This window comes from Syngnathus scovelli, chromosome 19, assembly GCF_024217435.2.
Source record: "Syngnathus scovelli strain Florida chromosome 19, RoL_Ssco_1.2, whole genome shotgun sequence".
Lineage (NCBI taxonomy): Eukaryota > Metazoa > Chordata > Actinopteri > Syngnathiformes > Syngnathidae > Syngnathus > Syngnathus scovelli.
In genome coordinates, this window is record NC_090865.1 from 947,902 (window position 1) to 968,400 (window position 20,499).

The window sequence follows — 20,499 nt, forward strand, 5'->3', positions numbered from 1 at the left end:
CAACATCCTTGCTCTAAATTCTATCCAGGCGGCAGTAGGCAATGTCACACTTCACGCGTGTCCCAAAATTATTACTCAGCGGCGACGCAGCTTGGTAGCCGCAGTCTCAATAATGCAACAAGGTTGGACATCATCGGTAGCGTCTCTCCCGGGATTTGTGTGCTCGCACAGAAGCAAAAGAAAAAACAACAACAGTTTTTTTTTTTTTGTTAGCTGCGCAACTGTAGCAGGCTTCGGCAAGAAATTGTCAGGCGCCAGATGAAGAAGTTGACTTTTCGGCGCAGGTAATTAGATTCATACCAATTTGTGCCCTGTGGAAAATCCTCCATTTTCAAGTCAATTATTGTAACCTTTAATGTGATTAGCATCAATTGTAATTCTCACCAAATTTGAACTTCTTTCAACTAACCAAGTACTGCAGTTCATTCTGGGAGGTTTTTTTTTTTTTTTTGCACTGGTGTATAATTGAAGGCTCCCCACCCTTCTGCATTTTGTGAAAAAAATAAACACACTGCCTACTGGTTTGATAATATAGTTCAAAATGAATTTGTATTCCAGCCTTGTCAGTTTTTTTTTTTTTTTTTTTTTAATAATTGAGCTTAGCCATAAAAATGTCCTTGTATCCCTGACAAATCCCCCCCCCTGGCTGCTTCTGCTGTGACCACAAGTTCAACTTCCTTTTCAGCACCACTGACAAAGTGGCTGAAGGATTTGTCTCGTAACTTGAAGATTTGAGTCCCCCCCCCAAAAAAATAAAAGTGGGAATAACCTTGCTCCTAACCTTGTTTTGATGTTTTTAGAACGCTCCAGGAGAGGTGAGGGGCTTAAGCTCACAGCCCTTACATGAGCAGAGATCATTGGATAGTTTCTTTATTTTTTCAGTCCATTGCTTGCGACAAACGCCGCCAAGGGCCAACAATCCGGAAGCATTTCAAAAGAAAATGTGGAAGGACTCTCACATCTTTATCTCGACCAGGCCTTTCTGTTTTTTTTTTTTTTTGCAATATTGTTTACAGTCCCGAATGTACAAATAATGCGCGCTCTGGGCCAGACGTGGCCCTCGGGCCCCAGTTTTCCCCTCCAGTGGCATACGAGGAAGGCCCGTCCGTGTGCATGCGTGTGAGCGCAAGCGATAATGTTGTGTTTAGGGGCAGTTAATTTGGTTGGCAAAGAGAGAACGCACGTATAAATATCCCGATGCTCGGGACAGCCTGACGCAGTTTGACAAAAATTATAGTTATGGCTGCGTTCGCATCTTGACAGAATGAGTCAGTTACGCGCAGGATTTACGGTTATTGGGGGAGGTGAAACGAGGACACCGTGCAGCGTACGCTCGTGCACGCACGCACACACGCACACACGCACACACACACACACACACACACACACACACACACACACACACACACACAGCACTGATTTGGAGCACACGTTAAATTATCTTCACACAGATGCTGCAAGGGAACAGAATATTTTACGGCGGACACAGAGATGCGATGTTGCCACTCAGCGCTAATCAATACGTTCTTGGCAGCTTGGAAAAGCATTGCGATTCGCAAGTGGAGGCTGCCTGGAGACATGCAAGTTCCCTTTGAAATATATTTCCATCATTGTACACACTTATGTCAATATTTTCCAATGGATATCAAGGGTGTGTGTAACAGGTGTTGATTTTTCTCTTGAGTAGTTGTGTTAGTGTCTCTAGCCTCATTGAACCCTTTCCCTAATTGACTGACTACGTGTGAGTTCTCTGTGAGTCATTCGACCCTGGCATCAACGCCAATTGTGCAACATTTGACGCATGCACTACACTCTGTTAAATGAAGGAGCTCCAGCAAAAAACAATCATTTGCCAAAGGTGGAGCTGGAATGTGGATTAGATGAGTAATAGTTCTAAATGTGTCATTTCCAGCCCAAACCACCCCACCTCCTGCGTTCCTGCTCTTCTTCAATTCACATCAAACATTGTGTTCCCAGTGAAATTGCGTTTCATCACCCACATTTTTTTTTTTTGCCGTTTACAGGCAAGTTTAAACTTTGACCTGCACGCCTTCAGTGTGCTACCACGTCGTGCTGCAACAAACCAGGCAGAAATGTGCTTGGCTGGAAGTGATACTGCCTAATTAAGAGCACAAAGGAGTGGCAGAGAAGGTCCCCTACCAAGCGGCCGTAATAGCTGTTTCCAAGACAGCCGAGATGTCTGTAAGTGTTGTTGTGAGCTCTGTTTGTAAGAGAAGCATTTGTTCAAATTTCCGTAGCATTGATGCTAATTTTGGTTAGTGGCATAGCGGAAATTGTGGGCTGAACTATTCCATCCAGAAATGCTTCCAAAACAAAAAAAGGTGGAAAAATGTTGGCTTATTGGATTATGTAGAAATATACTATATATTAAGATGTATTCATTTGAACATGTATAAAACACAAACACACTCCCTTGAGTAAAAGTTTGCACACCCCTGGTTTATTGGCTGCTGTTGAACAAATTGTAGAGGCGACTTCATTCCGCGGCCGTAAGTACCGGGTGTCCTAAAAGTCACTATAGACTTGCTTTTTTTCTTGTATTTCATTTAAGTTGCCGTTTGGACAGAAGTGAGGTCATTAGCATTTGATAGCGTACGCTTTGTTGCTCTTTTTGGAAGCGTATCATTCCCCTTGCCCATGCTCGCCAATTGACACTGGAGCAGTGTTGCAAAATTGCTACCTGACAGACTTTTTCTGTCCCCAACAGCAACAGTTTGAGGACTTTCCATCTTGTGTCCCGTCGATGCCTACTAACTTGTGACGAGTGCAAAAAAAACGTTATTTCTCCGTAGGCGGGCGACGAGTCGCAGCCATTCCGGGAAAAACAAGAAACAAAACGTCCCCTTAAATCGCCACGATTAATCAGGACGAGAGGCCAAATGTATCCGCGCATCACAGGTGAATGAGCTCCAACTTGGGAGCCGGTGTCTGTGGATGGAATCTTCCATTCATTTATTTTTTTGGACGAGCACTGAGTCACGACTCTGACACATACAGTGGCTAATGTGTGTGTGGGTGGATGGAAACAAAGTGAAGCTCTGAAATATCAACAAGTTGCCACCAGGCCGCAGATTTTGGCATCCAAATGACTGATGCCACTTGAGAACAGCACACATGAATTATTCATGGGGTGGGAAAAAAAAAAAAAAAAAGGCCCCCTCCCACACAACCCAGCCCCCAGACCCTGCAAAAAAGTTCCGCAAGTTCCCCACCACATTTAATCCATCGCACATGACTGATGTCCCGCTTTAGAACGACGATCGCTCACTGAGTGTGAATTTATTTTTCATTAAAGCGCCTGGCCGCCCCCGCAGGGGTCATCCATTACGGCACCATACGTATGTCTGCAATGCAAATGTTGGGGGGTTAAAAAGCCGGCGCTCACATTTATTACATTTCTTCCTGTGTGGCCTCAGTTCATTTGTCTGGTCAGATCAACGCTGCAGATTTATCAATGTAGAAAGTTCTACTTTTTAGTCATTTCTCATGTTTGTCTTTCTCTCTCTCTTTTTTTTTCTTTTTTTTTGCTGCATAGCTATTTTGAAGCGCAAGGATTTCAGCTGGCCCACTATGACGCCGTATCGGCTCATCTGTCTGTCCCAGCCAATCAGCACCCAAAGGTAAGGAAAGGTTAGATTGATAGAGGTTTTGTTCAAATTCCCACCCAACCACAAAAGATCACCTTTTTCCCTTAACAATAACAAATACCACCTAAATGACTTTTTCCCCCTTTGTAAAATTGCAACTCCCCCATTATATTGCGATGTTATTTGGTTAAAAAAAATATTCTCCTCCTTCATAGATATAATTTTATAAATGCGATGATGAGAAATTGTTAATTAGCTCATAAAGAAAGTATTTTAATGCATCCCTTGTAAACTACTCGTGTGTTTGATATTAGTTCTTAATCTAATGAGTAAGTCATTAGGAACATGATAATGGACTATATATATATATATATATATATATATATATATATATATATATATATATATATATATATATATATATATATATATATATATATCATGAGAGTGAGGGAGGGAGGGAGATGGTGTGTGTGTGTGTGTGTGTGTGTGTGTGTGTGTGTGTGTGTGTGTGTGTTGCTGCTCCATATTAAAACCTACAGTTTATTACCATGAATATTTTATTGTCCTTTGACAGAAGCAGTTGTAACAAAACCTTTATTGTGTGCCTCTTATAGCGACTAATGGCTTCCCCTTATGCACGTCTGTGTGTGTGTGTGTGTGTGTGTGTGTGTGTGTGTGTGTGTGTGTGCGCGTCTTCAGATACTGGCTCATAGACAGAAACAACAACTCCCCAAAGTGAAGGAGACAAATCAAATAGCAAAAAAAAAAAAAAAAAATAGAGGAAGAAATAATCACACACACACACACATATTCAGAATACACAGACACTCTTTATCCCTCCATTAGCGTTACACATCCATACGTAGATATATGACAGCTGTGGAAAAGTCTGGGAAGTGGTGTGTGTGTGTGTGTTTGTGTGTGTGTGTGTGTGTGTGCGTGCGTGCGTGCGTGCGTGTGCGTGTGCATGTGTGTTAGCGGAACGTGTCAGCTCACTAGAGCGTTACCATGGCTCCTCATGGCTTTGGCCGCAAGCTCCATTCCCTTTGCCTCCACTGAATGCCCCAACTCAAATAAATACGCCTCTGTCTTGTGGCACTGACAATTCTTGATGAGAAAAAGGAGGAAAACTTAAGACATATTGGCCTTTACAGTTGAAATAAAAAGTGGATTTAGCTTTTTATGGGTGTATTTTTTTGCCTATACCTCAGTTTAGCAAGCGTGGAAGATGAATGGCGATGGTTTGCGCTACGAAAATCGTATCAGTGGTCCATTATACTGTATTTGATGAAGCAGCATGTGGCTCATTGCGCAAGATCATTTGTTCCAATTAATTGATTACAAAGGAGCTCAATGTTTATTTGCAATGTGTAACTTCTTGCAGCTCTTAGTATTTCACATTGAAAATGGATTTTTTAATTTTTTTTTTTTTGACTTGATGAGATGGAATGCATATGTTAGCTTCACTCTAAATCCATCCCCACACCGGCCGAGGATTACCGGCCAGATCCCGTCCAATTGGCGCAAACCTAAACAAGCTCCGTGCACACAATCAGGCCGAGCCGAGTCACTTTCCCGATTCCGAGCCCGGTGGGGGAAGAACACCAACGTCGACGGGGAACACACACATTGACGACGGGCCAAGGAGCGACGGAACTGTTGCCGTCGCGCTTAGCCGGCTGGCGCAAACACGCCGACGCCGGCGTGCGCCGAAGCAGGGAGGAAGGCACGCCGTGGCTTTTCCATATTTATGATAGCCGCTTCCCTCTGGTGGATGGTTCCACTTTAATTGTACGTGCGAGGAACGAGGCGCCGTTAGCTGCAGGGAAGCGTGTCCGGTCCACGTGTGTGGTCCTCCACGTGTGCGTGATGATGCTGGAGTCCAACTGGAGCTGCTGTCGGCTTGATCCCGCTCTAGAATTCCCTAAGCTTTATTTGATGTACTTCTCGTCAAATCCTCTGCTGGAGCAAATAGTAACTCATTTGTTCCAGTGATACACTTGTTCAGATTGGGCACTTTGATTTTCGTTCGAGTTCCGATCATGTGTTCTGCGCTTCCATTTAGTTCACATAAACCAATAGAAAAAAAATTGTTTACCAAAAAAGAAAAGATTATTCTTCTATTTATTTTTTTTTTATAAAAGCAGATCCCTTGTAATTATTTCTCCCAAAACATATTTTTGGTGCTCTTGCATGATATTTTCACCACAGCCGCTTTGCAATGTGGAATGTGTTGCAGCAAGACTCCACTCTTCTTTTTATTGCTTCGCTTCACTGCTGTGATTTGCGCATTTTTCAAATGGCTTTCTACATTAAATCTAATAAGAACAAGGCCGAGAGTGAGCAATGCTTTAAAAAAAAAAAAGTCAGAGCAAGAAGCCACAAAAGGATTTACTGTCTGTTCCGAAGATTTAACCGCAGAATTGATGATATATTAATGTGGTGCTGTGTTTTTATATGGCTGCAGTAAACAGTGGAAGACACACAGTTGTCTTTTTAGTTTTAATATCGCAAAGGACTTGAAGTTGTAGGCCAGGCGCTATAGCATGAACTTGAGAGGAAACATTGAGCTACCTCCAGATGATTGTTTACGGTTACTTAGCCACATGCTGCTTCACCTCATACCTTTGATTGCATGTTGTATATTATTTGTGTATACATGTTATATTGATATTGTGGCCAGAATGTAATCCCTCCCTCCCTCCCTCCTGCATGCACTCACTTGCCCTTTTTTTGTTTTATTATTCACATCAATATTTGGCAGCGCCCTGACCTGAAAGTGGTTAATGACAGCACGCAGAGTCAAAACACCATCACACAGAGATAAGAGAAGGACATCTGAATGCTAATTAGCGCTATTTTATTTATTTCAAAATCTGGATTGGGGAATTTGAATTCAATTTGAAGTTCACTCCCAACTAGTGCACTTGGTCGTTACTGTTACTATCCTGTTAAAAAACAGATTAGTGTGCAAAGAACGGTTCCCCCTAGGTTGGCAAAATTAGCACATTTAAAATTTTTTAATGCACTATTTTCTTTAATTCATTCCCTACCTAGAAGTGACAGTGAAGAGTGAGCGAGGCTCAACGTTTGTATCTGGAGAACATGTGTTGAGCACAAAGCTCCTGAGCTATTCCCACAAAACATTCTGCGATAAAGTCGAGTCAGTCTTTTTTTCTTCATTCATTTTTTTGCCGCAACATAAATTTCTCCCTCCTTCATCTTCCCACTCAGCGTCTCTGTAGTGGTTTCGACTCGCCGACACCTGGAATCTCTCGCCAGTGTTCCGAAGATGACTCGCTCGCTCGCTCTCTCTCTCTCTCTCTCGCTCGCTAACGTCCGCTTAATAGGAATTGTATGCAAATGATGCCCTGAGTCAACCTTCTCGCCGCCTGACAGCAGGAGGCGAGTACACCATCTCTGTAAAATGCCACCGGGCTAATTCATGCCGCGCTCATAGCTCGTTAACATTCTTTTTGGGAGGGGAATCATTTGCGTTTCTTCCTGCCGTGATCAGGAAAGTTTGTGATGATCATGCGGAAGGAACTCAGACAGAGTTGGCCCGTCATGTCTGTCTACGGGCGTCCGTCGGTCAAGTCAGGTGACTGCTCTGTCAGTGGGCCCATTACTGGAGACTGTTGGCTTCATTGGATATGTTCGGTTATTTTCCTCCACTTTTCCAATCCCTGTATGTTTGTGTGTGTGTGTGTGTTTATGACCAGGTATTTTCTGTGCTGGAACTGCTTGTTAAACCATTTTTGAAAAAACAGGTGCAGTTTGTCTGAATGACTTCTCTGTTTTCCGCACCAGTCACCCCCTTAAACCTGTGTGTGTGTGCGCGTGCTTGTGCGCAAGCTTCTAATGAGCACAACCTCAGCCGTCACGTTTGACAGCCGGCTTCCTGACAACACACCTAAAAAAACACACTGGTGCAGCACGTGTGTGCAGACACACACACGCGCGCACACACACACACACACACGTGTAGATTTTAAGAAGCGCATATGTGTTTGTTGGTAGGAGTAAACACTGACTTTGGAAAACGACACAGCTGACAGATGAAAACATGACGTCTCCAAAGTGTCAACATTTTAGCGGGCGCCCTCTTCTGATTGATTGTCGTGTTTGGCAAAGTGACGGAATGAGACGATGGAAGCTCAAAGGGCCAGATAAAGAGCCCTTTCACACTTTGGTTTCCTCTTCAAAACGAGGCTTACTGGGAATCCAACAAGTGTTAGCGATCATTGTGATCGGTCCGGTCGAGAAGTTCTGGGTTCGAATCTCTGTGTGGATGATTTTTAAGCCACATGTTTAAGCTCATGTGTTAAAGGCAAAAGGCTTCAACATTTTTCTACCATATGGAATTGGATTCAAAACCAGCAAAATAAAAAATATGCATGCATCGCTAGTATTCCAGATTGGCTCATTGTGAATTTAAAACAGACAAAAAATCAAATTAATACCTCACACGGATGGGGGACGACAGTCTGTTTGATTAGAACTGCCCATCTGCTTGCGCTCGAACAAATAAAGGGCAAAAGCAAATAAAGAGCGTCGTCACACGCATGATGCCCGTGTGTGTGATGGAAGCGTAACTCAAAGCGACGCAGCAGCCGTTGCTGTTTGGCGGAGAGGGAAGAACAGCAAGCCACTTTGTGTGTATTTATTTGGAAGCCAAAGTGCGTTGTCAATATTTTGCAGCGCTTTCTGATTTACACGCCGCGCACCCCCCCTGCTCCAACAATAATTAATAATTGCCGCTTTGCGACAACATTGTATCGGGCCCGCCTCCATAAAACTAATGCGGCATAATACAACAGGCCATGCAGTAAATCCTCCCTAATGGCGTTCATACTGCGCCGTCACTTTTTGAAAAGGAGATGACGATTTATTTCAGCTGATTTTTTTTTTTTTGCGTGTGTGTGTGTAGCTATTGTGATTTACGGAAGGTTTTGCGCGCACCCGCCGATTTTCCCTTCCCGATTTTTTTCCCCCTTCACCACGATAAGTTGGAGCTGGGGCGAGTGCCTGTCAATCCACTCGACGAAACACAATGGGACCTCCTGGTCCCCGGCCAGATCCCATAACGTTAAACGATGCTGATCAATAACAAATGCCCTGTTCACATCATTTATTTGATACCGTTCCTCACATAAACTGTAATGGAATTGATTTGTTTATCGACTGAAACAAGTTGAAGAAGATGACAGGGCCGCTTGTATAATTCATTAGGTATCATTTTATTGCGTCTGACCCTAGTTGTTTCCCAATGGGGCTAATAAAGTTGATCCTGTACAAAGAGCCGCGCTAATTGAGCTGAGTCGCACCAACGCACGCCAACGGAGATCAATCCCAGATTCCGTCTGCGGACGTTTACGCCGAAACTATACACGCTTCAATTGGAATGGGAGTGTCGATTCAAGTCGCATTTGTTTGTCATTGATCCAGCCATCCGTGTAAACGTCCATGAGAGGAATGCTGTTTTGTAATTTGACGCCCATAGCATTAGCATAAGCGTAGCAGCAGACGGTGTTTGAGATTTATTCACAAAAGGCATCCGCGACAGTGAATGATGCCGCACTGTGCTCCCATTGCGTGTGTAAGCGTAAATGTGAATTATGGCCCATGCTAGTTTGTGTTTGTTTGTATGCATTGAATCACGTCGTCGATGACTTCTGGTGAGTCACATCCATAAACACAGGCATGCCTATAAAGCCTTGAGAAATACGAACTTGTGTGAGTGCTATTGATTTATTTCTGATTTTGATATGATTGCACCCGCGGTAGTATAAATGCGTGTGATGGGATGACACACACATACACGGTCGGAAAACTCCAGAGGGGAGACTTGAGCCGCATGTACGCTGACCTTTTACAACCGCATCATCTTCCTCATGCTTGTGTGTGTGTGTGTGAGAGAAGGTCAATGAGAAGTAAAGTGCAGGATTCATGTTGGCAAGCGTGCAGTTTTTTTGTACTTTTGAAGGTTGGAGCGTTTGCAGTGCCGCTTGCTGTTTTAACAACGCTAATAATTTGTGCGGCGGATGACAAGGGCACACTTAGGCGAGATAATTCAAGAAAGCCCCATTTTATCCTCGTTGTGTACACGGTATATCATACAGGGAAATATTTAATAATGCTCATGTGAAGTGGATCGCATGTCCAGAGCGTGACTTTTTTTTTTTTTTTAAGCAAAGAGGTTCAACTAGTATAGGCCAGAATGTCAAAGTGTGAAGAATGAGTGCCCATGAAGACAATCATAGTATTTTGCGCCCTTAAAAAGGCAATAGTTGCATTTTTATTCCAATTGAATTGAATGCCTCGTCTTGTCGCCGGCATTCACAAAAAAGCGACACACACCATGTCTGATTGATTTTTTTCTTTAACCTCAACTTTTATTCGATTGTTGAATCGTTTCATCTTAATAGGAAATTCCGCTGCACTTTCTGCGGCATGCGACAAGGCGAACACGCCGGCTGTTTATCAAGAAAGGGGCGCTCATATGCTGAGCCAAGCATCTTCACTTCCGTTTATAGACTCCTCTACTGAATACGTGTGTGTGCACTTCATATGTGACCTCAATCTAGCTGCTGCTTGCCTTTGAATGCTGTCGTTATTTGTCCTCCAACTTGTTGACATTCCTCGAAGACAGACACCAACTACCAGAATGACTTCTTATTGACACGGGAGAGCAAATCATAGTAATCTCCAGGGATGATTGCCTGGAGACATGTGGATGACCGTGCAGAATTGACGGTTGCTTTTGTTTTGTTTTTTTCTTGTGGCTTTTTATGTTTTTCTTGCTCTTGGATGAAGATGTAGACTGGCGAGAGAGGGATTTTCATTGTAGTTAGTGATTTAAACTTTTACACAATCATTTTATGAATTACTTTTATATTATGGTTATATCATGATTTTATTTATTTATTGAAAAAGCTGCAAAATAAATCACAGTTGCGAAAAATGACTATTTTCCAAAAATTAGCAGCTGCAAACAGTACAGGTGAATCTGGATTGTGCACTTCTTATCTTTTGTACTTGTAAATCCAATTTTACCGAGCAAGCAAATAGTTACTCCCCCCCCCCCACCAGTGTAAGAAAAAGGCACCTAAACATTTGAATGATTTACGCCATTTACGTTACGCCGTCCAACTTTTAGTCAAAAGTGTAATGAGTCAATGTGTTGAGTGTGTCGGTATATCACCGAGTCGAGTCGCCTGCCTGTGGCACCCAATTTAATCATTGCCCCACTTCACATGCCCTGCTGCTGCTGCTGCTGCTGCTGCTGCTCGTGCGAGCCTGCGAGCCAGCGTGCATGTGTGCATGGAGAGCAGATTAATTGTGTTTTCATTGTCTAGGTGTCAACCACTCACGGTGGGCTACTTGTTTGCATATTGTTAATTTCCCCCTCTCACTGGGTCCTGCTGTGCATCTCGGCGAGTGTCTGTGTGAGCAAGAGAGAGAGCTGTGTGTGTGTATAATGTTTAATGCTCTTGTATTTTACTGTTGTAAGTGGGACTAGGTGTAAAAATGTTGGAGAAGCGCCATAGTGCTAAAATGCATGAAAATACTTTCTTCTCCATCTGGTGGACCTCCTTTCAAGTCATAAATGATGCACGCAGGCCTTGGTCAGCTGTCCCTTCCAGGCTCCCCATGTAAACCGCCGCGCGTCGTTCCCAAGGCTCTTTGACTTGGAGCTCGGCGGCCACCGTAGAGGCAATTAGGCGGTCACTCGGTGCGATTAAATGTCACTGTGCCTGCTACTGGCCTCATTAAATCAAACCTTCATTCAGAGTCGACACTGTGCTCTTAATGCCCAGGACTCAGGCTGGATTATTGCTGCAGTTCTAATTTAGTGTCTATATCAGAATTAAAGGGCGAGACTGTCGATTTTTGTCGTAGTGTTGCGTCCAATCAAGGACATTTGAAAACATGACATTTGTTGAATTCCAGTAATATAATAAGAATTATTGTGGATTTAATGTGTTGCCTTGTATCTATCTATGTGCTATTTCTACTGACAATTGCTAACATGCGGCCATGCTAACACATGGCATAAATTCAAGTGTAGTGCGAAAATGTGGAATTTCCAAAAAGTGGAACGCAACAATGTGTCACATTGTAAATCGTCTCTTACTTGTGACTTGCATAGATATATTTTCACTCACAGAAATACAAGCTAATGTTACAAAGTATAACATTATATAAGGATTATATTTGGACCCGCAACAAATCAGCCGTCGTTGTTTTGTTGACATTTCAACATGCTGCCTACGTTTGTTTGTTTGTTTGTTTGTATGCATGAGTGTACGTGTGCTCTGGTTGGCAAAATATGATTCATAAAGTTTGTTTATAAACTACATTACTCACTAGAGTCTCCCCCACCACCACACACACACACACACACACACACACACAAACACAGGAGGAGGTGAGGATGAGGATGAGGAGGAAAGAAAATCTTATCTTCAAACACTGTGGCTTCCACTCCTATGAGATTCTTGTGGTGTGTGTGTGTGTGTGTGTTTGTGTGTGTGTGTGCGTGTGTTTGTGTGTGTGTGTATGTGTGTTCTTTCAGATTTGGTTTTGTCGGAACAGAACAACAAGCCTTTTTTAAGCTCCATACAGAAACTCTTCAAATCCTCAAATGGATTGATAATTACAAACAGGACACAAATTATATACTATATATGTATATGAATATCTGTGTGTGTGTGTGTGTGTGTGTCATGGGGCTCAAGCTGAACATGTTTTATGAATTTAGAAGGAAAAATAATTACAAAGGGCCCACAGATATAGTCGGATGAGAAAAACATGAAAGATGTGAAGAATAGCGGCGACTGCGAGATGCTCAAATATTCTTGGAAAGGGAACAAATCAACAACATCTCAGATCGAAAGGAAAGTATGATGGAGGGAGGGGACGGGAGGGGAGGGGAGGGGAGGGGAGGGGAGGGGGTAAGGCTGCTTGTGTTTCCACCTCCCAGCTTGCATGGCCTGTAAAACAATGATGAATTGCTGTCCCTGATCGTATCAAGTTTGTTGCCACAAAAATTTTGTAGGAAATGTTGCGAAGAATGGCACAAACCACATCTAAATGCGAGCAGAAAATCAGTGTCACTCTGTATGAGCGACCCCCCACGCTGAAGAAAAAAAAGAACCAAAACTACAATTGACCTCAAATTGGCTGGAATTATAGACAGAAATGATTATTCAAATTTTTATTTTATTGACAAAAAATAGAAAAACGATAGAAATTTACATACCGCTGCCAAAAATTCTGGAAGTACTGGAATATCCATTCCAGGCCAGTATAGATCCATACCAATTTTTTTCTTTTTAAAAAACGATGAGACAGTTAGAGTAAGCAGATATTCTGAAGATGAATGCACGGGAAGCAGCAAACGTCTCTTTGCTGTGTGGAAACTATCACCAGACATGAGTTGGTGCATTGGAAATAAGTAAGACACTACTTCCAAGTAAGCTAACTGGCAGGAGATATAATTGATTACATTTTGGACTTGCATTGAAATGGATCGGGTAGCCTGTGGAGCTTCCAAATCTCTGCACTGGGGGCAGCAGGCGCACACACACACACACACACACACACGCTTGCCCCCCCCCCCACCCCCTACTTTGTTGTACACAACACAAAGACATCCATCTAGTGTGTTCGGGGTCCTTAAGGCTTTAACTCGTTTGCTGTGATGGAGTGTTGCACACCTCTGTGCCTCCCTTGATTTTTTTTCCCCTCTCTCTCTCTCTCTCTCTTTCGCTCTCTCGCTCTCCTCTCTTGGTTTTTATGTTCCTCCTCGCCGCTTACTTTGTCACGCACTTGCTCTCCACCTCACGCATTCCGTCTCCCGCTTTTTGTCCTAGCGTGGTCACGAACCCTTAAATGACACTCGTCATGATGTCGTGAGATTGAAATCGTTTGTCTTCTCCCTCAAGTAAATACCAGAAAATGGCAAGTGATTGTAATTACATTGAAGAGAAAATAAAAGGTGAACTGCTTACCCCATTTTAACTGTTGCTAACCAAAACAGCAGCAACTACCACGACTCTCTCTGTCAGTATATTGTTGGCTCTCATTTAAGATTTGACATTGTGTTGGGTAACAACAATTTAGCAGTCTTACTAGTGTTTAGAGATTGCTTCAGTTTATTTCTATTTATGTAGACATCATTATGGCGTTTCTTTTAAAGTCTTAAAGTTTCTTTGCCGAAATATTCACCCAAACAAAAACATACGCAAACACTGCAATAGGGACGTTGCTTTTGTTCATTTAGAAACTCACCGTAATTAAGTGAAAGAGGAGTGAATATTGTTTTACAAAAAAGTTGTTTATTTAAGGTTTTCATTCCAATTGTTTGCTCTTTGCCGGAGGCCCTGTGGCAATGCTCTGATTTACATCACTTGTGTTTGTGTGTTGAGAGCGAAAATTGAAACCATTTAAAATGTAGACAGCATATTGACAATATGTAGATGGCACGGGGGGGAAACTTTTTTCTTTTTCACACGGCAGAGTAGAGCTTTAAAAAAGTCAAAACGCATCGACCGGCCAGCACTCGGCGTCTTTCAACCCTCCTTTTTTTGCCTCTTCTGTTGTTTTTATTGTGTTTTCCTTCTCTTTAAATCCACTTGGTTTCATACGCTTGTCATCTCAAGTGCGCTTCTAAATCCCTTTTCTATCTCCGCCTTGGCTTCTTTATGTTGCCACCTTATCCTAAAGCCACATCATCAAACTGGTATGTTAATGAAAATGGATTTTTTTTCTCCCCCTCGGCCGGAGGAAAGATCTCCTTGCCACATTTCTTCTGTGCTGTCTCAGCACAAAAATAAATGTTGGCGCTTTTTAGAAAAAAATATATATTTATTTCACATGTTGTAAATTCATCATCTTGAGACAAATTTATTTCTCTACAGACATGATTTAATGTATTGAGTAAAAATACTAAAATTAAATGAAATATTAGTTACAGTCAGTAAGCTCTGGAGTGGAAAAAAATAGTACATGATCAAACATTTGCACTGGCCATTAACATATAACAAAATAAACCTGAAAATATTTCATTAAATATCTTGCACATCATACTGGATGCCTTTAATGTCATTGCAAGGGGCCAGGATTCTAAAAAAACTCAACAAAATCATTTAAAAAAATAAACAATTAAAATAAGGCAGCATTTGACCCATGAGCTTTGAATACAGCATTGACATTTTGAAAAATAATAATTCAATACACTTAACACTGTAGGGGGAGCCCTGGAGTAGCAAAAAAAACACCATTTCTAATCATGAAGGCAGAAATATTTGCCTTTTACGACACTGGATTATTTTTCTCCAAAATTGCAATGTTCATTATTTTCTAATTAATTGTTGATGCATTTGAATAAATAATAACTATAACTTAAAGTACTAAATGTGTTGGCCAACTAAAACACCCAACAATTAAAAATGTCCCCATGATAAAGTCAAGTTTGGCACCACACAACGCTATCAAATCCAGAACACACATGCACAAACAATCCATCTCTGCACAGCCACACACTGATTGGCAAATCTAAACCTTGAGATTGTAGCGATACAGCTAATTTATTTTAGGTGAATGTATACTGTATAGTATGTGTGTGTGTGTGTGTGTGAGTGGGGCGTGTCTTTGCAAATGGTTTCGGAGGTGGTAGGGGGGTAGGGAGGATCTGGCATGGCGCGCTAGTCATTTCCCTTCTAGACTCAACATCACATACACACACACACAAGCATTGGAATATCATTACGGTAAGAGGTGCAGTGAGCGGGGCCCCTGACACAAGTGGCCCTTTGTTCCAATGTAGACACACACACACTACACACACTCACACTACACACAAACACACACGCAGTCAGGCCTTCCATATCGCCAATATATAATTGCAGCTATTACATGTGACTCAAATATAACTTTACATGTCTTTTTTTTTTTTTTTTCCTCCTCCCCTCCTCTTCCTGTCCAAGTGCTCCATGTTGAACAAGAAGCATTTGAATGTTTGTGTGCCATGGCATAATGCTGTATAAACATTACCTCAACTAACGAGCGAGCGGTAACTGCGTGTACGTGTGTGTGTGTGTGTGTGTGTGCGCGTCTTTAACGTCACCATTTGTACAGACGGCCTTTTGTTCGCATTACTTTTGCTTCAGACTTGTAGTACTGCTGTTACTTTCCCGATTTAAGATGCCTTTAAGTGTCATCGCCCTAACGATACAGAAAACGACCGTATTTCTGCAAATTGCGGGTCGCAAATTTTCTTAAACCGCCAAATTTCTAACTAGCTAACAAGTGAACCATAATCGCTCAAAAGCAAACATCCAAATTAATTAACAGCAATCAAGCTATGTAACCGACTCGCTCCCAAAAAATAATCATGTTTCCAAAGAGCAAAGACGCAATTTCATGAACGACAAATTTGATAACTTGCTGCAGACAACGTAAAGAATAAAACTGAGGCCTTGCGTCGACGACAATGGCCGTCTGTGTTGTTGCCAAGTGGTAGCGGCCAAGTGTGACGCTTTCCTCCACACTGACATGCACTTGTATGTTATGATGTCAAACATGATTGCACTTTTGTCTGCAACATGCGTGTGCGTGTATTCCCTGGCTCACTGCTTTTCTCCTTGGCCGTGCAGACGTGAACGTTTTGTGATATGCGCACCGGATCGAAAATGTACATTGCTAAGAGTCTCCTCGGAAGAGCCTGGACCTCCGCCGAGGCCAAACAAGAGATGTTTTGTATTGTAACGAAAAAAAGGAAAAAAAAATGCCGCAATAAGATCCACTCCCGTCCTGTAGGCGGCGATAAGTGGCCAAGTTAATAGACTGACTGAACTGCGCTAAATATGAAAATCAGTTCCTGGAATTGTTAATAAGATAAAGTTGAAAACTGCACTCCTGCTGGCGTTTGAAAGCACACAAGAAGAAGACAAAGTGATTAGTGATTTGCTGACTATTGATTAGTTAAGTGTTTGAAACGTCTCTTTTCTTTTAGCCATGACTTTATGGAGCGGATATCATTGCTCACCTGCCACGCTCCATAAATTGTCTCAGGAGTGCTTTTTGCCTCTTATTGCACAACCCACCACACTCTCATTTAATATTGTGGAAGTGACAACCCTGATGAATTTGTGTCGTTTTTTTTCCTGCGTGCATGTTTAGTTCACAGAAAAAAGAAAGACATTTTTTAAATCATACCAAATAGATGTATGACCAAATTTAAAAAAGATATCATTATATGTATATATTTGAGAATAATTGTCAATTTTGGCTATGTGAAGCCCTTTGAGACTGTTTGTGATTTAGGGCTATACAAATAAACTTGACTTGATATGTATAAGCAATTGAAATATAATGATTGCAATTCTCTGTGGTGCTTGTCTTCAGGTTGCCGATGGTAACCAGCACTTGGGATCATGTTCTGTTGCCACCCTCTGCCCGACATCCTAACAAGTAAGAGCCCTTCAATCCATTTTGTCTTGAGTGCATTTGGCTGGGATTTAGTTGGCATGGGTTTAAAAAACAATCTATAGAATTTCACTAGGATACACATTTTCAAGCAATCTGCCCTCAGAGGAATGAAACAGCGTTCATTCATTCACTCATTGAGACAAGCGCTGTAATTAGTGATAAGTAATCGTGGTGCTCCTGTTATTCAGGATAAACAGCCGTTGCTTGTAATTAGCCCGTCAACTAACCCCCACAAGCACCCTCCATGGCACTCCTGCTTGTTCACTACTCATCATCATCACCATCATCACCATCAAACATTAGGATTCCGCTCTACGCTGCACTTACAGAAACTTCCACGCAGAGTCCATTAGCGAGGCATAAAAGCACTCTGGCTAATTAGGAACACACATCTGCTAATGTTCCGCCGTTGTGCGTTAGGATGGACGGGAAAAAAAAAAAAAGTTGTTCTTATAAAGCCATCTTGAAGTTTTTTTTTTAAAATTATTATTTAAAAAAAGGGTGAAAGTAAAATTTTTTTTAAAATCTTGCTAATCAATATTTGCAATTTAGTTTGCTTTGGCTGATAATAACAGATTGCCAAAAGTTACAAAGATGCTTCCCTGCAAAAGTACTGGGACAGTGGGACTAATTCCTCTGACGTGCATACTCTCATACATATATTTTGAATCATCATATTTGTTGTGTTTAATGGTGACTGTCTGCCAAGTCGAATCGATTATTTCCTTGCAGTATTTGACATGTGGAGGACTGACATTGGAAGGTCCCTGGGAATGGAATAGCAATTGAAAAATAATATAGAAGGGAACAGTCTTATCTAATCCAATTAGGTCTTATTCTGTAATTCTTACCTCGGAGCCTTTCATCCTTTTGCTTCTTATGGCTCTTACGTCTCATCTCTCCTCTCTCTCTCTCTCTCTCTCTCCTCATCTCGCTATTATCCAATCATGCATTTGTGTGAACCTCTTAACCCTCTGGAGGAAGCCACAAAGGCTGGAATATTGGCTTTCTGCGGCTAATTGGATAGACAATTGCCTCCCCCCCCCCCCGCCCCCTCCTTCCACCTTCTGGTTTTATTGGCACCTCGTATGGATGTAATATGTTTGTAAATTCCAGTTTACTGAATACTCGTCACGTCAAGGTGTGTATGCAGTTTACAGCGTCCATTCGTCATCTTCCAAAGTGACTTTAATTAAAATGAGCTCCGGTCGCCTTGTAACATTAAATTGAATATTCCATGAGGTGACAAGGTCGGCTCGTGATTTGTTTGACATTTAGCTCAATTACTGAATAGGAGTCTCGGTCCAAAATTGGCTCTGGTCGGATTGGACGCCGCCTATATCCACCCAAAAACTCCCACTTGGCAGCGAAAGCCTTTGGCCTTTTTTTGGGGTGGGGGGGGATATTGTGCGGTTGAAAGAAGTCAAAACTTGTGGCGGCAGTCTGGTGCCAGACACGGCTGTAATGGGAAAAAATGTTCCCTCAGAAAGAGACCATTAATCACTGTTTACACAGGACATCTGAAATTATGAGATGAGGAATTTTGACGAAAACTAGCCATCGACACTGCTTTTTTTTCCTTTGAGACTGTATCATTAAACTAAATAAACTGTCATCCGTCGAGTGGCTATCTTGCCAAAACGCCCCCGCCTGCTCACTTCATCATCATTGTGCGAGGTTAATTAGCAGTGGTGTTGGTGACGTTTTCAAACCAGAAAAAAAAAACCCACCATTTTTTTTTAGTCATCACACGAGGACAAAAATAATAACACTTCTCGAAATCCTTTGTCGCAGCCTTTAGTTTGACATCCGTAAGCTAAAAGTCCCCCAGGTTTGAAATGGATTGTGAAGTATTGTGACCATGAAAGAGTGAAATAAGAAGCACTCTGTTTCTTTCAAATACTGTATAAGGGCGGAGGGAAGGCATTCAACGTATCACGTGACTATCGGCGCTCCACATAAATCCTCGTTATGGTCACCCTGGAATTTTATTAGAACTCTCATGCGAGGCCGTCGGTGCCTTTCGGGAGGAAGAGTAGCGCTTGGCAGCCACGCGGGAGAAAACACAAAATGCAAAGTCATGACGCTGCTATAAAGAACGGCGGTGGCAGTCAGTGATGCATGGCGGGCCATGACTCAGCAGTAGCCATCGCCAGCCAGCCAGCCAGCCGGCCGGCCGGCCGCTCCGCAAACGGGTGATGTCGCGCGCCAATGGACGGACGCACGGGGACTAAAGGTCAGAGCATAAGTAACTCGGAGAAAAGCTGCAGACAGCAAGAAGGGGAAAGCGAGGAGCCGCTGACAACAGCGAGGTCCAAAAATGTGTTGTTCGGTGGTTCTTTGCGGACCAGAACAAATGGCCGCCGACTTTCACCCTCGTGGCACCCGAACCTTAACCCTAACTCAAACCCTTTGGCTTCTGTGTTAAAGTTTTTTTCATTGTACTTGACCTTTAATAAGCAGTCACCCCCACTTTGTCTTATAATATGAACTTGTCCTCTCAAGGGTCCCCCGTATTTTCGTCTTTTCTTCAATTTTTCATTCCTCATCTCGACTGGCCTTTTTTTCTTCTTTTTATCCTCAATTTGTTGCCTGGAGCCTCAAAGCATCACGGGATTCTTCCGACCGCTCCATTCTCGTACGTGACGGTACCTCAGACGTCTTTGTCTGAAAAATTCGCGTCATTTTTTTTTGAGGGCGAGGGGCCATTTTACCGTCCTACTCATATTTCTTTATTTCCTCTCACTTGTCTCGTTTGCCGTTATGGCTCCCTCCCTCCTCGCATTACCTTTACGCTTAGCGGGCCTTCTCCTCCTTCTTCTTCATCTCTATTTCCCTCTCCGTATGCTCAGAAGTAATTCTCTCCTCACCTCTCCCGAGTCTTATTCATCATTGTCGCTGTCTTTCAACTAGAGAATACATGGTGACATTTCAAAGTGCAAGAAAGGAAAATTCAAGAAGGAAAATATGTTTGTGTCAGTATTGTTTGTGCGTGCATCATTTCTTTTTTTTTTGGCGGAGCTGGAGCCGATTAATGGCGTTTTCGTTCATCACAATGTGGCATTATGATTTGGGATGATGTTTTTGGTCAACAGCGGAGCAAATGAAACTCCAAAGTAACAGCGCCGCTGTGTTATTTTAACTTCTGCTCTTGCTTGTATGACCGTTATAGTTTAACTTCAAAACTTCTGAAGCCAAAAGCGGTCTGAATGGAATGACAGGAACGAGACAGGACGCTTTCCGGGCGGGGACGATTGATAAATGGACTTCATACGTCGTCACACCAACTAAGATGATGAATGGCCAAGCTTTACAAGGCAGCAACATGTGTGTGGAACACAGCCGTCAGCTTTGCCGTAAAAAGCATGAAGGTTTTTTGCCGTTTAATCCA

At 42.5% G+C, this 20,499-nt stretch overlaps 1 protein-coding gene across 2 annotated transcripts in view; it reads left to right on the forward strand.

Moving 5' to 3' along the window:
* The window catches only part of trps1 (trichorhinophalangeal syndrome I), a 95,615-nt gene that overhangs the window by 14,659 nt on the left and 60,457 nt on the right, over window positions 1–20,499 (forward strand). For both annotated transcript variants that reach the window (XM_049750697.1, XM_049750698.1), the window contains exons 7-9: window positions 2,025–2,202; window positions 3,557–3,641; window positions 17,025–17,090. The gene's annotated coding sequence lies outside the window, so the exon portion shown is untranslated. The remainder of the gene's footprint in view (window positions 1–2,024; window positions 2,203–3,556; window positions 3,642–17,024; window positions 17,091–20,499) is intronic.